Genomic DNA, 16,237 nt, shown 5'->3' with positions numbered 1-16,237 from the left:
TGCATCATTCTCATCCCCAGAAAAAGTGCAACATCGTGTTACAGCTGGAAAGAGCCATGAATGCAATGTGCTACCTCACTACGTCCTTAAATTACGTTCGAAACTGATCTCGCGAGATTTCTTTCCGAAACTGATAATATCCACATTTTTTATTTTGCAGCAGTAGGTTATTTTGTTATTTCACACGACATTTGCAGAGCTTCCCTAGTTATTCAGCTAGGGCGCCCTCTCCCAGAATCGCTACTCAGAGGCATTCTCATGTATACTGCCAAAACGCTACTGAATTCTCTGTTTTGTTGTATGTTGTGTCGAAAGAGTGATCGCTTTTGCCGATTTTTTCTTCTGGAGTGGCAAAGTGTGAGAAATAGTTTCACTTTATTGTGCATTCGCATGCAATGGGAATTGGGCTCTCTGTGATCCTTGAGTCCTTTTAGGGTGTTGGTTAGGTAGTCGTACGAATGATTTACAGTAACTATTTACATATAAAATACCGGCTAACTGAAGAGTGCATCATCTTTGATTGTCCTGTTGGGGGTGCAATAATGGCTCGATATTTGTGCCAATGTCATGGCAGGGCCTGGCATACATTAGCAAGTTGCCGGAAATTTCCGCGATACTCGTCTAATTTATGAAAAAGACGAGTTGCCTGGTCTTTTATCTTCTCAGCGACGTATTTTCCTCCAGTCAGTTCACGTATTTCTCTCATCCTGGCCCACCTTGGGGCGCCTAGGCTCCACTTCAAACACCTGTTTTCTAATGGTTGCAAACTGCGTATATTAGAGTCACATGTTGTTCCCCAAGACGTCGAGCCGTACAGCAGAGGGGGTTGTACGGTTGCTCTAGAAAGTTATCGTTTCGTTGACGATATTTGCACTCAGTTCCGACAGTTTAAGTCATCACCTGGCACATCGCAACATAGTACATAAAAAGCACGCTTTTTCTGAAGAAAAATACACTTGCAGCAGTGTAATCGTATATCATTAAGTACTTGTTGTAAGCGGAAAATGATGTGTATCATGTGGCCATTACAGTAAAATATGTTACATACGTAGTTAATAATGCCTATAAAAACAAATATAATATACGTGCGAAGCTTGGTATTACGTAATAATGACAAGACTTCTTCATATTCTCTCACAAACTACTTGATGAATGCTACATCATCCAGCGTATAACACAATTGAACAAGAGATCCTCATACCGATCGAATCGAATCGACTGTGTAAGTTCCCATCATCGCTCGTTCTATATTTCAATGGGAACTGTGCATCGCAAACATAATTAAACGCAATGAAAAACCATTTACTTTCAATGAGGAGGGTCGAGGGGGAAGAAATCAAGTGCTGGCCAACAAGGGAGGTTCGATTACAATACAGGTTGTTTGAATCAGCATGGTTTAGTGATTGTGACGAACAGTCGTTCAAGAGGACTCTGAGGAAAAATAAAGAGGATAACAACTACAAAAGTCACTGCAGAACTGAATGCCGCACTCGCAAACCCAGCAAGCACAAAACAACACAAAGGCATCTTCATAAGCTGGGAATCGTAGGACGAGCTCGAATTCCAGACTGACCTATCAATGAGAGAAAAACGTGGTGTCGCAGCCGTCAAATCAGAACTATGGAGTAAATTTACTTAGTTTCAACTTGTGATCGCGTTCACTTACCAATAGAGGTGATTTTGGCAGCCCTGTCGTCGTACTCCATGAGTCCCAGGGTTACTCTGCAAGGCCGCAATACTACCAAGGATTTGGTGACCATTTTGGCTGATCAGCTCCATCTCATGGTACACTGTTCCCCAATGGTGATGTTGTTTCCGAGAAGAGCTCCGGTTCGCATCGTTCAGGACTGGTTTTGTGAGCACGAGGATGAATTTTCGCGTTTGCCTGTCCACGACAGTCACCAGATCTTAAAATTATTGAGCCTTTGTGGTCTCCTTAGGAGGCAAGGGTGTTTGATCACTATTCACCCCCATCACCGTAACCTGAAACTGCCGTTATTTTGCTGGAACAATGGCATAAGAGTCTCTTGAAAACCATAAAGATCATTTCTTTACCCATTTCGAGGCACCTGGAAGTTGTTTTGATTGCCACTAGGTTTCCTACATCGTAATGAGTTGTGTTTGTAGCGAGTCCATATTTTTGTCCACCCTCTGTACATGTGCAGGCTTCCGTGACTTTTGTTACCGAAGAAAAAATCTTCTAGGGGGTTAAACCGCGTCGTGTTCCTCTTGAACTTCAGCTACATCTCGATTGCCTCCAAATTGCAGGAGTCTGAGAAGTGGCGCGTGGCAGAGTGTATGTAAGCGAAACGCGAAACTACGTAGTAAAGAACACTGAGGTCAGACGCAGTGAAAACAAAGTGTGTAATCTGCGGTAGTGGAACATCTGGAGAACTGCGTTCAAGACGTTAATTTTAAGAACGTGCATTTCAGTCTGGAGAGTCCATGGAGCAATTTAGAGATGCCAAAAGTAACGTGATCTCAATGTAGAAGACTGATATAGGTTTCACGTGATCAAAGACGTAAATACGCAGACACAGTGCTCGAGGTTTGCAAGCAACAATCAGGATGTCACCTCTGCGTTATGACAGTAATATTTTAATTAACTTTTCTCCCTCGTGCTGTTCCTGTTTCGATTTCTAGCCACTGACGATGGCTAACCAATTGTAGCTAGAAGGAAGAAGATCTCTTGCAAGGTGTGGAAGCCCGCCTGACGATGTGGCCGAGTGGTTCTAGGCGCTTCAATCCGGAACCGCGCTGCTGCTATGGTCGCAGGTTCGAATCCTGCCTCAGGAATGCATGTGTGTGATGTCCTTAGGTTAGTTAGGTTTAAGTAGTTCTAAGTTCTAGGGGACTGATGACCTCAGAAGTTGAGTCCCATAGTGCTCAGAGCCATTTGAACCAAACAAGCATTACTTTTCAGCACTCCTTCGTAAATATTCCCAACACGATTTCGCTAGCACTACCTCGTCTTTCCTGCAAGGATTCCCATTTTAGTTCCCCCATTTAAGTTCCCCGAGCGTTTCCATTACACTTCCGGATATGTCTATCTGCTACAGTCCTGGAAGAGCGTCTCTGAATTCATTCCGTGTCTGCTGTCGTCGCTACTAGGGTTCTAACCTTCGGAATAATACTGTACAATCTGATCACGACAGGCTCTGGTATCTACTTTTCTTTACAGCCCGCATCTCGCGGTCGTGCGGTAGCGTTCTCGCTTCCCCCGCCCGGGCTCCCGGGTTCGATTCCCGGCGCGGTCAGGGATTTTTCTGCCTCGTGATGGCTGGGTGTTGTATGACGTCCCTAGGTTAGTTAGGTTTAAGTCGTTCTAAGTGCTAGGGGACTGACGACCATAGATGTTAAGTCCCATAGTGCTCAGAGCCATTTGCACCATTTTTTTCTTTACAAATGCACTAAATTTTCCCACAACCTTCCCGATAAATCCAAGTCTCCACAAGGCTCCGCTAGCACTGATTTTACGTAATCGCTTGTACGATGGTCACCACTAATTATGTAATCTGATACGCTCAAGTTATTTCTCTTTTTATTTGTCATCATTTAAAGGGAGGTACCAGACATTATATAAAGTTACAATGAAATGAACACCCTTAGATGCTTGCAGGCGTTGACATACGTCAACGGGAACAGATGAAAATGTGTGCCCCGACCGGGACTCGAACCCGGGATCTCCTGCTTACATGGCAGACGCTCTATCCATCTGAGCCACCGAGGGCACAGGGGATAATGTGACAGCAGGGATTTATCTCTGGCACGCCTCCCGCAAAACCCACATTCTCAACGTAATGTCCCGCACTACATTCGTAGTACCCCCGCCCATTATACTCATCACTCGCGGCGCGTTGCCGATTCCCGTAAGAGTTCGGGCACTGTTTGTGCATTCGCACAGGAGACGAAGATCGTCAAGTGGCGGGTGAGCCTTAACTATATATATTCTAAGATGGTATCTGTTCTTTCGGACATGTCCGAAAGAACAGATACCATCTTAGTATACAGGGTGAGTCGTCTAACATTACCGCTGGATATATTTCGTAAACAACATCAAATACTGACGAATCGATTCCACAGACCGAACGTGAGGAGAGGGGCTAGCGTAACTGGTTAATACAAACCATAAAAAAATTCACGGAAGTATGTTTTTTAACACAAACCTACGGTTTTGTAAATGGAACCCCGTTAGTTTTGTTAGCACAACTGAACATATAAACAAATACGTAATCAGTGCCGTTTGTTGCATTGTAAAATGTTAATTACATCCGGAGATATTCTAACCTAAAGTTGACACTTGAGTACCACTCCTCCGCTGTTCGATCGTGTGTATCGGAGAGCACCGAATTACGTAGGGACCCAAAGGGAACGGTGATGGACCTTAGGTACAGAAGAGACTGGAACAGCACATTATGTGCACATGCTAACATCTTTTTATTGGTCTTTTTCACTGACGCACATGTACATTACCATGAGGGGTGAGGTACACGTACACACGTGGTTTCCGTTTTCAATTACAGAGTGGAGTAGAGTGTGTCCCGACATGTCAGTCCAATAGATGTTGAATGTGGTGGCCATCATTTGCTGCACACAATTGCAATCTCTGGCGTAATGAATGTCGTACATCCCGCAGTACATCTGGTGTAATGTCGCCGCAGGCTGCCACAATACGTTGTTTCATATCCTCTGGGGTTGTAGGCACATCACGGTACACATTCTCCTTTAACGTACCCCACAGAAAGAAGTCCAGAGGTGTGAGATCAGGAGAACGGGCTGGCCACTTTATGCGTGCTCCACGTCTTATGAAACGCCCATGTCCCGTGTTTGTTACAACACGCAACTGAACGTCGGAGGTTTCAAGCGTCAACTTTAGGTTAAATATCTCTGGATGTAATTAACATTTTACAGTGCAACAAACAGCACTGATTACGTATTTGTTTATATGTTCAAATGTGCTAACAAAACTAACGTGGTTCCATTTAAAAAAAACCTAGGTTTGTGTTAAAAAACATACTTCCGTGCATTTTTGTATGGTTTGTATTAAACAATTACAGTATCCCCTCTCCTCACGTTCGGTCTGTGGAATCGGTTCGTCGTATTTGATGTGGTTTACGAAATATATCCAGCGGTAACGTTAGGTGACTCACCCTGTATATTATACAAAGTTATCATTATGTCCAAGTCTTTCTGCAATGTCACCATCAGCAAACAATCGTACAATGCTGTTCGCTCTGTCCGGTAAATCGTTTGTGTTCAGTGAAAAAACATCAGAAGCCCTATTACCCGTCTTGCAGACGAAGCAAATATTATTTTCGAATATTATCAGCAGCGAATAAGCCAGTAGCTCTCGAGGCTCGTCTGACTACTATCGAACTTCCGGCGTTCTTTATCCACCCTGTAGGGCTTATTTCGGATAATAGATGGGAAAATGCTGGTTTGGTGGCACTGTAACTCACGAGGTATCGCTGCACTTCCACCCACCTCTCCGTGACCTGAAGGTAACCGGCGGGACCTACGTCACTGTGGAGGCTGAGAGGGGCCGGGAGGGATGTACGCGGCACACGCGCCCCTGGACATTTTCAATTTTTAAAAACACGCCGACCCGGGGCCCCGTCGGGACGACCTCAGGTTAGGGGAGCAACTTTTACGAGCGCGCCGCTCCGCGCCTACATCCTTATACGTGTACACCGGGGCGCCAGACTTAATTAGGCCGACAATCGCCCTAATGGGAGATAGCGTGTTTGGCGACACGCCGACCAAGGCGCGGCCGGACAACGTCCTCGCTACGCCCCCGCCACCCCCTCGTGTGATCTCGCCGACGCGCGCACAGCCTCCTGACGCCGGCTGGGGAAAAAACCAACACCGCGATTATATCCGTAGCCGTGGCTCTCTTTTAATTAATTTTTACGACAAAAAATGGCGGTATTAAAATAATGGAATGCGAGTTTTTACGACGCCTCGCAGCGCGGCTCTGCCGCCTGACAATTACTCGACGAGTGGTAAAAAGCCAATAATAATGACGCCCTGGTGGCGCAAACTAGACACAGTTGCGAGCGCTCTTTTTTTACTGTCTCTCGCACGCTGGCTTAGCGGGATAGAAAGCAGCCATTCGGAAACCACCTGCGTGGCTATGCCTTTCCCGAGAGCCAAGAGTTTAAATCTCGCGCTGACCATTTTGGAAATTGAAATTCACGCTGTCCGCCTGTATCTGACGGTTTACTCGTGGCGAAAATAAAATAATTTTCCAGCCTGGTTCATCACACGTGGTCTCAGTCAAGTGGTAGTGTTATTATTTTAAAATAAATTTTATTCTGCTTCTATATGCGGAACAATGTCAGAATTAGTTACAAATGCTTACAATATACCAAAGACCGTAATGTGAACGTTGTCTACGCTAATAATTTGTGCTAAAAATCAAAGCATATCCCCAAAAATGATACCAACCGAACACAGACGTAATCACAAACGGATAGCAAAATAGAGTTTTAGGATGGGCATTAGCAAACATCAAATCATCAAATCGTGTCTGTTACATACTGGGGATTTAGTACCTTACTAGGGAACCTCCCCATTGCACCCCCAACAGACTTAGTTATAAGTTGGCACAGTGGACAGGCCTTGAAAAACTGAACACAGATCAATCGAGAAAACAGCAAGAAGTTGTGTGGAACTATGAAAAAAATAGGCAAAATATACAAACTGAGTAGTCCATGTGCAATATTGGCAACATCAAGGATATTCTGAGTTCACGAGCGCCGTGGTCCCGTGGTTAGCGTGAGCAGCTCCGGAACGAGAGGTCGTTGGTTCAAGTCTTCCGTCGAGTGAAAAGTTTACTTTTTTATTTTCACAAAGTTATGATCTGTCCGTTCGTTTATTGACGTCTCTGTTCACTGTAATAAGTTTAGTGTCTGTGTTTTGCGACCGTACCGCAAAACTGTGCAATTAGTAGACGAAAGGACGTGCCTCTCCAATGGGAACCGAAAACATTTGATCGCGAGGTCATAGGTCAACTGATTCCTCCACAGGAAAACACGTCTTATATATTCTATACGACACTGGTGACAGCATGTGAGTCAAATGACAGGAATATGTTGTCGACCCACCTAACTTGTACACTTGACGAATGGGTAAAAATATTCTTCTACGTTGCCCGATTTAGGTTTTCTTTGGATGTGATAATCTCTTCCAAAACAGTGATGAAAACATAAGAGTTTGTTAACATAAACTGCAACAAACGAAAGCAACAGTCTCACAGGCGCACAGTTTTTCCTGTTCTCTGTCAAAACATATGTTTTTAACGTTTTCAAATTTTTCCGTGTGTAGATCGTCAAATCCTGCATATGTCCAAGCAAATCTGAACATGTCCTGGAATTTTGGAGAGCGAAGTTGATTATGTGTGAGTGTCTGAACTTTGATAATTGTCTAAAATTAAAAAATTAAACTCTTCACTCGAGGGAAGACTTGAACCAAGGACCTCTCACTCCGCGGCAGTTCACGATAACCACGGGACTACAGCGCGCCTGAGCTCATGTTGTCTTTGTTGTTACCTATCTTGCACATGGACTACTCAGTTTGTATTTTTTTTTTTTTTCATAGTTCCACACAACTTCTTCCACTTTTCTCGATTGATCTGTGTTCAGTTTTTCAAGGCCTATCCACTGTGCCAACTTATAACTAAGTCTGTTGGGAGTGCGATGGGGAGGTTCCCTTCTTAGAAACTCTTTACATAACCAAAGATTCTTTCTTGAATACCATACACAAAATGAACCTTCAAATTTATTTAGTTATTGGGTGAAGTAGAGTTGTCTGTAGGCTCATTTAATATACTGTAAGCCTCTCGACACTTTCTCCTAAAAATGTAAAGTAGTATGGCACTGTTATCTGCTCAGGTTCAGCTGTCGAACTGGACAGGTTTTGCTGTCCTTCGCGCACAATGGCACCTTTCCTTCACGATGTGTGAGAGATGGATATTTACATGTTATTGACAAGGGAAGGTGAATGTAATGGTTGCATGTATGTGGTGTGATGTTTGTGATGGATGATGATGACAGAAGTGAGAAGCACATAGCCAGCACGTAGCCTATTCCTCTTGAATAGACCAAGGGGGCCACCGAACTTAACGTCCCGATCCAGTGAACAGATCAACATGAACAGTGTCATATTCACTCACTTCGTGTGAGACACTGCGGTGAGCTTTGGAATTTAATCCAGAATATTGGTGGTCAAGAACTTTACGCCATCACCATTCCTCCACTTCTCCTTAGCACGTGGACTGCCACAATGCCACCGGCGGACAGAGCACAGATTCACACCCGACGTCATGTGGTTGCCAGAGGCCACAAACTCTACTCTGTCTATTAATCTCTGAATGTTGTGTAAAGTTGTAAAAAAAATCAAGCTACTGTACCTGACTTGCTATGCATCGGCTTCAACTCAAACTCAACCAACAAATACAAATTAACGCACAGTACAGCACTGTACGTGCACTTTGCAGCACGTGGCCGCCGGCTTGAGCAGGCGTCAGGCGTGAATTTCTGCCGTGTCGGCTGGCTGTCTCGTGGCAGTCAACATGTGAAAGGCAAAGGAAAGCAGGCAGCACCACGTGGCGTAACCAGGCGGCTACCCATCCAACTACTGGCCGCTCCTGACGTCGATAAGCTTCGTTAATCTAACGAGAACCGGTGTATTTAGCGAGGCAAGGCCGTTGGTATGTTCTGGTGTAACTTTAGAATAATTATTCTTCTAGATTGGACACACTTACATCTGTGATTTATTTTATCATTGACCTCCATTTCTGAGACTGTTTCCAGTTTCTGATCGAATTAACCAAGCATAAAACGGAAAATTACGTCCTGTGACGTTACATACCATTTCCTGTTCCATCACTTCTAACGCATTCAACCAACCCTTCCTGTTGTCAGCAATCAATCCTAATTTTTGTGTTACGCGTACGACTTCGCTATAAAAAAGGTTTCTAAATAAAAAAGGACAGTTTTTGTTCTTTCTGTTTTTGACCGATAATCTACAAATAGACTAAAAAATGGTTCAAATGGCTCTGAGCACTATGGGACTCAACTGCTGTGGTCATCAGTCCCCTAGAACTTAGAACTAAGTAAACCTAACTAACCTAAGGACATCACACACATCCATGCCCGAGGCATGATTCGAACCTTCGACCGTAGCGGTCGCGCGGTTCCATACTGTAGCGCCTAGAACCGCTCGGCCACTCTTGCCGGCAAGACAATCCAAGGGGTTGAGGTGCGACATTGTAGAAGGACGCTGAAAGTTAGGTGGACTGATAAGATAAGAAACGAGGAGATTCTCCGTAGAATTAATCAGGGAAGGAATATGTACAAAACAATGACAAGGAGGATAGGGCATCTGTTAAGACATCAGAGAATAACTATTCATGGTATTAGAGAGAGCTGCACAGGGAAAAATTTGTAGGGAAAGACAGAGAGCTGAATAAATCCAACATATAATTGAGGACGTAGGTTGCAAGTTCTACTCCGATATGAATAGTTGGCACAGGAGAAAGGAAATAGTGACGGACCGCATCAAACCAGTCTGAAGACTGATGAAAAAAATGTTATTCTAGAAGAATCAAGTTTGCCAAGATCGCTAGCAATTCTTTCGCCCTATTATCGTCACTTTCGACAGATCAGCGCAGTCATCATCGGATCTTGTAACAATGTTACATATACATGCTTTTTAAAATACTGAAAGTCACATAATGGTGTTGCGTCTTTCAGTATTGTAAAAAGCACGTATATGTAACATTGTTACAAGATCCGATGATGACTGCGCTGATCTGTCGAAACTGACGATAGTAGGGCGAAAGAATTGCTAGCGATCTTGGCAAACTTGATTCTTCGAGAATAATATAGTATTCAGATCGCACCCAACAACTGACGCAACGTCAAACATATATCATGAAAAAGAGTCACTTAATCGATAGCAGGCTAGTAGCAAATCGAGGGTGCACGAGCTGCGCTGCTCGTGGCTAGATAATTGGGAGTACTGGAAGAGAAGAAAGGCTAGAATCGCGTTACTAAAATAACAAATTGGAAGAGGGGAAAGGCTAGAATCGCCTTACTAAAATAACGTACTGCAAGAGAGGAAAGGCTAGAACCACATTACTAAAAAAACACATTGGAAGAGGGGAAAGTCTAGAGTCGCGATACTAAAACAACCTATAGCTGATAAGAAACTGCGGCTGGTCCCGGCGGAGGTTCGAGTCCTCCCTCGGGCATGGGTGTATGTGTTTGTCCTTAGGATAATTTAGGTTAAGTAGTGTGTAAGCTTAGGGACTGATGACCTTAGCAGTTAAGTCCCATAAGATTTCACACCCATTCTATATATATATATATATATATATATATATATATATATATATATATATATATATATGAGAAACGTTCTTCAATGAAGGAGAGCAAAAGATGACTCTCTGGAGATAACACTGGGAGATCCTTCGAGGCTAGTGTATCTGAGGAGAGTGTTGATGTAGGAGAGGAGGGACTTCCGCTGACCGCGCTTGTAAGCCAAGTGCAGCCACGTGGGCGACACGTGCGTGGGGAGCGACGCACGCGCTGTTAATAACGACAGCTGATCAATCTGGCGCCGCGCTGTTGACACGGTTTCTTATTGGCGGCTCCATCTGTCACAGAGCCAGGCCCGCTACTGCCGACGGGAGGGGATGGCGGGAGAGAGGGCTACATCTGCGAAATTAATACCGTTGACAGTCCGCGCCAAACCGAGGGGTGGCGCTGTAAAACGTTTCCAGCAAGTCTTTTTTGTAGTTACACCACTGCTTTTCAAGGAGAATTTCATTGGCTGGTCCCTGCCTGATAAAATATTTGTCTTGGTCATATGTAACGTTATAGCCTGGGCATCCACAGCCGTTCGTAAACTGAAGCTGAATATAACAGCAAACGGCTGTCAATTGCTGATTTATTCGCACGGCTGGTTTCGCTGTGTTAAAGCAACATCTTCAGGTGATAAGTAGTATCACGCGGTTTAGCACACGGAAGCGCCCCCAGTTTTCGTAGTCAGAGAATCTAGCCCCAGGAGGGGCGGAAGTAGTCAACAATTAATAACCGGCAAAGCATCCGGGCGGACAATGCAGGGGATGGAGCACAATAACAGACTACTGCCTCATCCCCTGCACTATTCGCTCCGATGTTCTGTCGGTTATTATTTATTGACTTTCTTCCCCTCTTTATGGGGTTGGATTTTGTTACTACGAAAGTTAGGGGTGTCTCCGTGTGCTCATCCATGTGACACTGCTTATCACCCGAAAATGCTGCTTTAACGCAGCGAAACCGGCTCTGTGACTATGTTGTCAGCTGACACAGGTGCCGGCCGTGGTGGCCGTGCGATTCTAGGCACTTCAGTCCGGAACCGCGCTGCTGCTACGGTCGCAGGTTCGAATCCTGCCTCGGGCATGGATGTGTGTGATGTCCTTAGGTTAGTTAGGTTTAAGTAGTTCTAAGTTCTAGGGGACTGATGACCTCAGATGTTGAGTCCCATAGTGCTCAGAGTCATTTTAACCATCTAACACAGGTGTGCGGTTTTATTCAAGTATTTACTTTGGATACAGACGTCCCACAGTTGCAGTGTTTATTTTTTGTTTGTTTATCTTTCGTTCCTGCGTCAATATTAGGGATATTAGCCCCATTTTAATGGTATCCTATATAAAATTATTACACAAAGAGTATATCATCTCATAAATACACAATTTCAATAAATTAGATTTTAGCATCACACATCCTCATTAATTTATGTAACAGACAAGCGAAGATTAATCTCCACAATTTAAAATGCTGTTTCAGTGACAAACAAGTGTGTAATATGCCAGCGAATAGCTCTATTTCACCAGAATAATAATATATACGATACATTTCTTAAAGGTACTGAAACTGCCAATAACAATTAATAATTGGAAACGATAGAATATAAATGGTTCAAATGGCTCTGAGCACTATGGGACTTAACTTCTGAGGTCATCAGTCCCCTATAACTTAGAACTACTTAAACCTAACTAACCTTAGGACGTCACACACATCCATGCCCGAGGCAGGATTCGAAACTGCGACCGTAGTGGTCGCGCGGTTCCAGACTGTAGCGCCTAGAACAGCTTGGCCGCCCCGGCCGGCAATAGAATATAAGTTAATGCATTATCAGTATTTACTGTTCAGCGCAGAATTTGTCTGATGGACATTACTTTGTTGCAACCGAGTAAACCGTAGAATGCAGCATATATCCATGCTTAACCACAGGTACAAGTCGAGATAATATGAAGAGCAGTATGGTTTTATACCTCATTGCTTGAAAATGGGGTACCCCGACCGGGGTGGCCGAGCAGTTCTAGGCGCTTCAGTCTGGAACCGCGCGATCGATACGGTAGCAGGTTCGATCCCTGCCTCGGGCATGGATGTGTGTGATTTCATTAGGTTAGTTAGGTTTAAGTAGTTATAAGTTATAGGGGACTGATGACCTCAGATGTTAAGCCCCATAGTGCTCAGAGTGATTTGAACCATATGAAAATGGTGTACGATCCCGAAACATTTCTCTGACAGTTCGCGCTGTCCTTCACTGTCAGCGCTCCATATCCTCCTTTAGTCTCGTCTAGTATCGATTTCAAACATTTGACATCTGCCTCTGCATATATACTCCATAAGCCATTGTAGCGGACAAATTGTACCAGTAATAGTAATTCCTCCTCGTACCCTATTAACGTACACCTCCGTAAGCGTCCTAATTTCAATTATAATTTGTAAGCATTATGTACAGTGCAAACATAAAACAATTTTGTACAGTCTGCTCTGAATAACCAACATGATCTCACGATAACAACGTCGCTCTTTCTTCTAACGATTCTTGTTTAAATTTCTGAACGGCTGTATTACACTTCCGCATGCGCTGTAGCGATTTGCTACGATCTAGACAGCGTGCTTTGGAGTTTATTGTTCGCGTGTTGTCAGGCCTACTTGAAAGGACAGCAAGTACGTGAGAAATATCGCAGAATGGGTCGCATTGGACTCTGTGTGTCCTTAACATTTACAATGAACTTTCTCAGAATCCTGTCAATAACGGGAGTCCTCAGTTCGACATACCATTGTTCGTATACGTTTATGTGTTCTTTCACTTTGTCATTCAACCTGGATTCCTGAAAAATGTGAGTTTGGAGCAGAAAGTGAAAGCTTACATAGAACCTGTACAGAAACCAGATGGCAGTTATAAGAATCGAGGCGCATGAAAAGGAAACAGTGGCTGAGAAGAGATTGAGACAGCGTCGTAAACTTAAGAAAAATTTGGAGAAAGAATCAAAGCTCAGGGAGGAGAAATGAAAACTTTGAGATTTGCTGATGATACTAAAGTCTGTCGGAGGCAGCAATGGTGTCGTATGGCCACTTGAACGGAGTGGACAGTTTTTTGAAAGGAGGTTATAAGATGCACATCGAAAAAAGTAAAACAAGGATAATGCAATGACGATTAATTAGATCACGTGACTATGAGGGACTCAAATTAGGAAATGAGACTCTTAAAGTAATAGATGAGTTTCCCTATTTTCGCAGTAAAATAACTGATTACAGCTGAAATATAGAAGTCATAAAATATAGACTGACGACGGCAAAAAAACATTTCTGAAGAAACGTTATTCGTTAATATCAAATATATATTCAAGTGTTAGGACGTCGTTTTTGAACGTATTTGTCTGGAGCGTAGCCTTGCTCTGATCTGAGACATGGTTGATAAGGAGTTCAGAAGAGAAGACAATAGAAACTTTTTAAATGTGTTGCTACAGAAGAATGTTGAAGATTAGATAGGTAGAATCTAAGTGGGGAGAATAGCAATTTTTGGCACAACTTGAGTGGAAGAAGGGATCTACTGCCATGACACATTCGGAGACATCAAGGAATCATCAGCTTGAGGATAAGTGCGGAGGAGAATATTTTCAGAGAGATACCAAGGACTGAATACAGTTAGCAGGTTCAAATGGATTTAGTCTTCAGCAATTACGCGGAGATAAAGAAACCTGCACTGGATAGAGCAGCTTGGAAAGCTGTATCAAACAACTTTTCGGACTGAAGATAGCAACAAGTCTGGAGCACAGAATTCTGCGGTAGTTAATCATGGACTGTGGAAAAATCGGAAAAGAAAATAATCGAAGGGTTTGAAATGTGGTGTTACCGAAATAAGTTGAAAACCAGGTGGGCTGATAAGGAACGAGGAGGTTCTCTGCGGAACCACGAGGAGACGAGTATGTGGAAAATACTGACGTAGAGGGGCAAGAGTATAGGTCACGTGTTTAGGCATATGGGAATAACTTCTGTTATACACGAGAGAGTTGCGGAAGGTAAAAAATGCAGCACAAGATGGACAGTGGGAAAACTCAGACTAGAATTGAGGGTGTTGGGTACAAGTGCTTCTCTGAAATCAAGAAACTGACACACGTCTAGAAAGTTGTATCAAATCAGCGAGAAGACTGGTGGAAAAGAGTACTCAACAACGTCACGGCAGACGAACTTAACACCATAGTTAAGCCATTATGTGAATTCCCAGCGGGGAAAGAGCCTCGAAGAAAGGTGACCTATGATGCGACCAGTAAGAAGAATTTCAGAGCATGCCTAAAGTGTCAGCAGGAAAACTGAAACTAATTACCTCTGCAGCTGTCGTCGCTATTGCAGGCAGACGGTAGTGCCAAAACTTGTATGTCACGTCACGACTAAATTAGATAATGGTAGCCGACAAAATTACAGCACGGACACCGGACCCAGCAGCGGGGAGCGGTGATAATGGCTGTGCGCCGTGTTTTTCGTGCCTTGTAATGGCTGTCCATCACGGGCGACGTGAAATACGCGCGATATCATAAAGCAAACGTTTGACACGGCTTATCAGCGAGCGCGCCTCTGCCACCGGAGAGCGAAATTATTGTGGCCCAGAAATATTCCGTCGATTACCATCAATAATCTGAAATTAAAGTCTTTCAAACAGATTGTGCATAAATACGCTGCAATTATAACTATATTTTATCAGCAGCCGTCAGGCCGGGCGCCGCAAAACACGCTGCTAATTTCCGGTGCAACTGTCGATGTGTGTCCGCGCATGCATTAATGACGCCTGTTTCCCCGGGTTCGAAATAAAAAAGTAAAAAAGGCGGACCAATCGCTCTGTGAGCGACCATGTGGAGTGGAAACCAGTGCATATTCGGGAGGCGCTGAGCGCTTTCTATGCTGTGGTCTGATTGTAGCCACAGATATGTGATGCTGTCGCCTGAAGTACTCCAGTGTCCAGAATACTGTGCCGTAAGCACCTTGCGTTTCCTCCCGTGAACCAGGAGACTCATGTTCTACGAAAACAGGTCGAAATCCAATCGTCAGAGATAGTTAGGAACTATGTTTACTCCCCTGTATTAGTCATAGCGCTGAACCCGGAAATAACTGATTCAGGTCACAAGCTGTCAGGTACCACAGGGTAGACACACGAACACTAAAGGACGCGCGACACTTGGCTACTGAACGGCACTATTATCACTTTCATGTCATACTAATGCTTACATGCAGCGTAATGTGGATGGTTATTACACTCCTTTTAAATACTGATATGAAGCAATCGCTTTTTATGTCTCTCCTAATGACTTCATAGCAAGAGATATTCGTGACTTTGGAGAATTAAGCCAACTCTAGAGAGCCGTTATGTGCTAAATAAATAGTAGAATGATGGCTGTTGCAAGGGGGCTAAATTAAAAAGAAAAGACTAATATTAATGAATAAATGCAATAATTTTACTAACTGTGTGACCCGTTACGAAGTCTCGTACCCGGTTGGCCCTGACTAGTATTAGCACGCAATCTGACTGCATAAAATAAAAATAAAGAATGACAAGGAATTTCCATTAACGCAATTGATTCATTAAGTCCCCTGCAACTATAAAAGCTACGAAACAACAAAGCACGAGTGTAACTGTTCTGTGTGTGGTAGTGTGACCCAACGTACATGTACCTGGCTCAGTTCTTTCTCAATACGACAAAATATTTTAAACACCATTTACAATGAACTAATTGAAAAACCAGAAATACTATAATTGCACATAGAAACCAGAATTGCAAGGCTAATAAATGAACGCGAGCCAGATGTTCTGTTGACTGTAACTGTGAGAAAGAGGGATTGTTATTAAAGAAAACTGTAATACCTTTTTACCTCACTATATATTGACGAAAATATTCCAT

The 16,237-nt window shown here is 43.6% G+C and overlaps 1 protein-coding gene and 1 non-coding gene across 3 annotated transcripts in view; one reads left to right on the top strand and one right to left on the bottom strand.

Moving 5' to 3' along the window:
- LOC126266829 (homeobox protein Nkx-6.2-like) overlaps positions 1-16,237 on the top strand; it is a 206,842-nt gene that overhangs the window by 42,427 nt on the left and 148,178 nt on the right. The window lies entirely within an intron of this gene.
- Trnat-ugu (transfer RNA threonine (anticodon UGU)) lies at positions 3,657-3,731 on the bottom strand. The gene has a single exon. It is a non-coding gene; the product is annotated as a tRNA-Thr (tRNA).

Source organism: Schistocerca gregaria, chromosome 4, assembly GCF_023897955.1.
Source record: "Schistocerca gregaria isolate iqSchGreg1 chromosome 4, iqSchGreg1.2, whole genome shotgun sequence".
In the NCBI taxonomy this organism is placed as follows: Eukaryota; Metazoa; Arthropoda; class Insecta; order Orthoptera; family Acrididae; genus Schistocerca; species Schistocerca gregaria.
The sequence above is the reverse complement of the archived record's forward strand: the minus strand, read 5'-3'. Positions and strand labels throughout refer to the sequence as shown.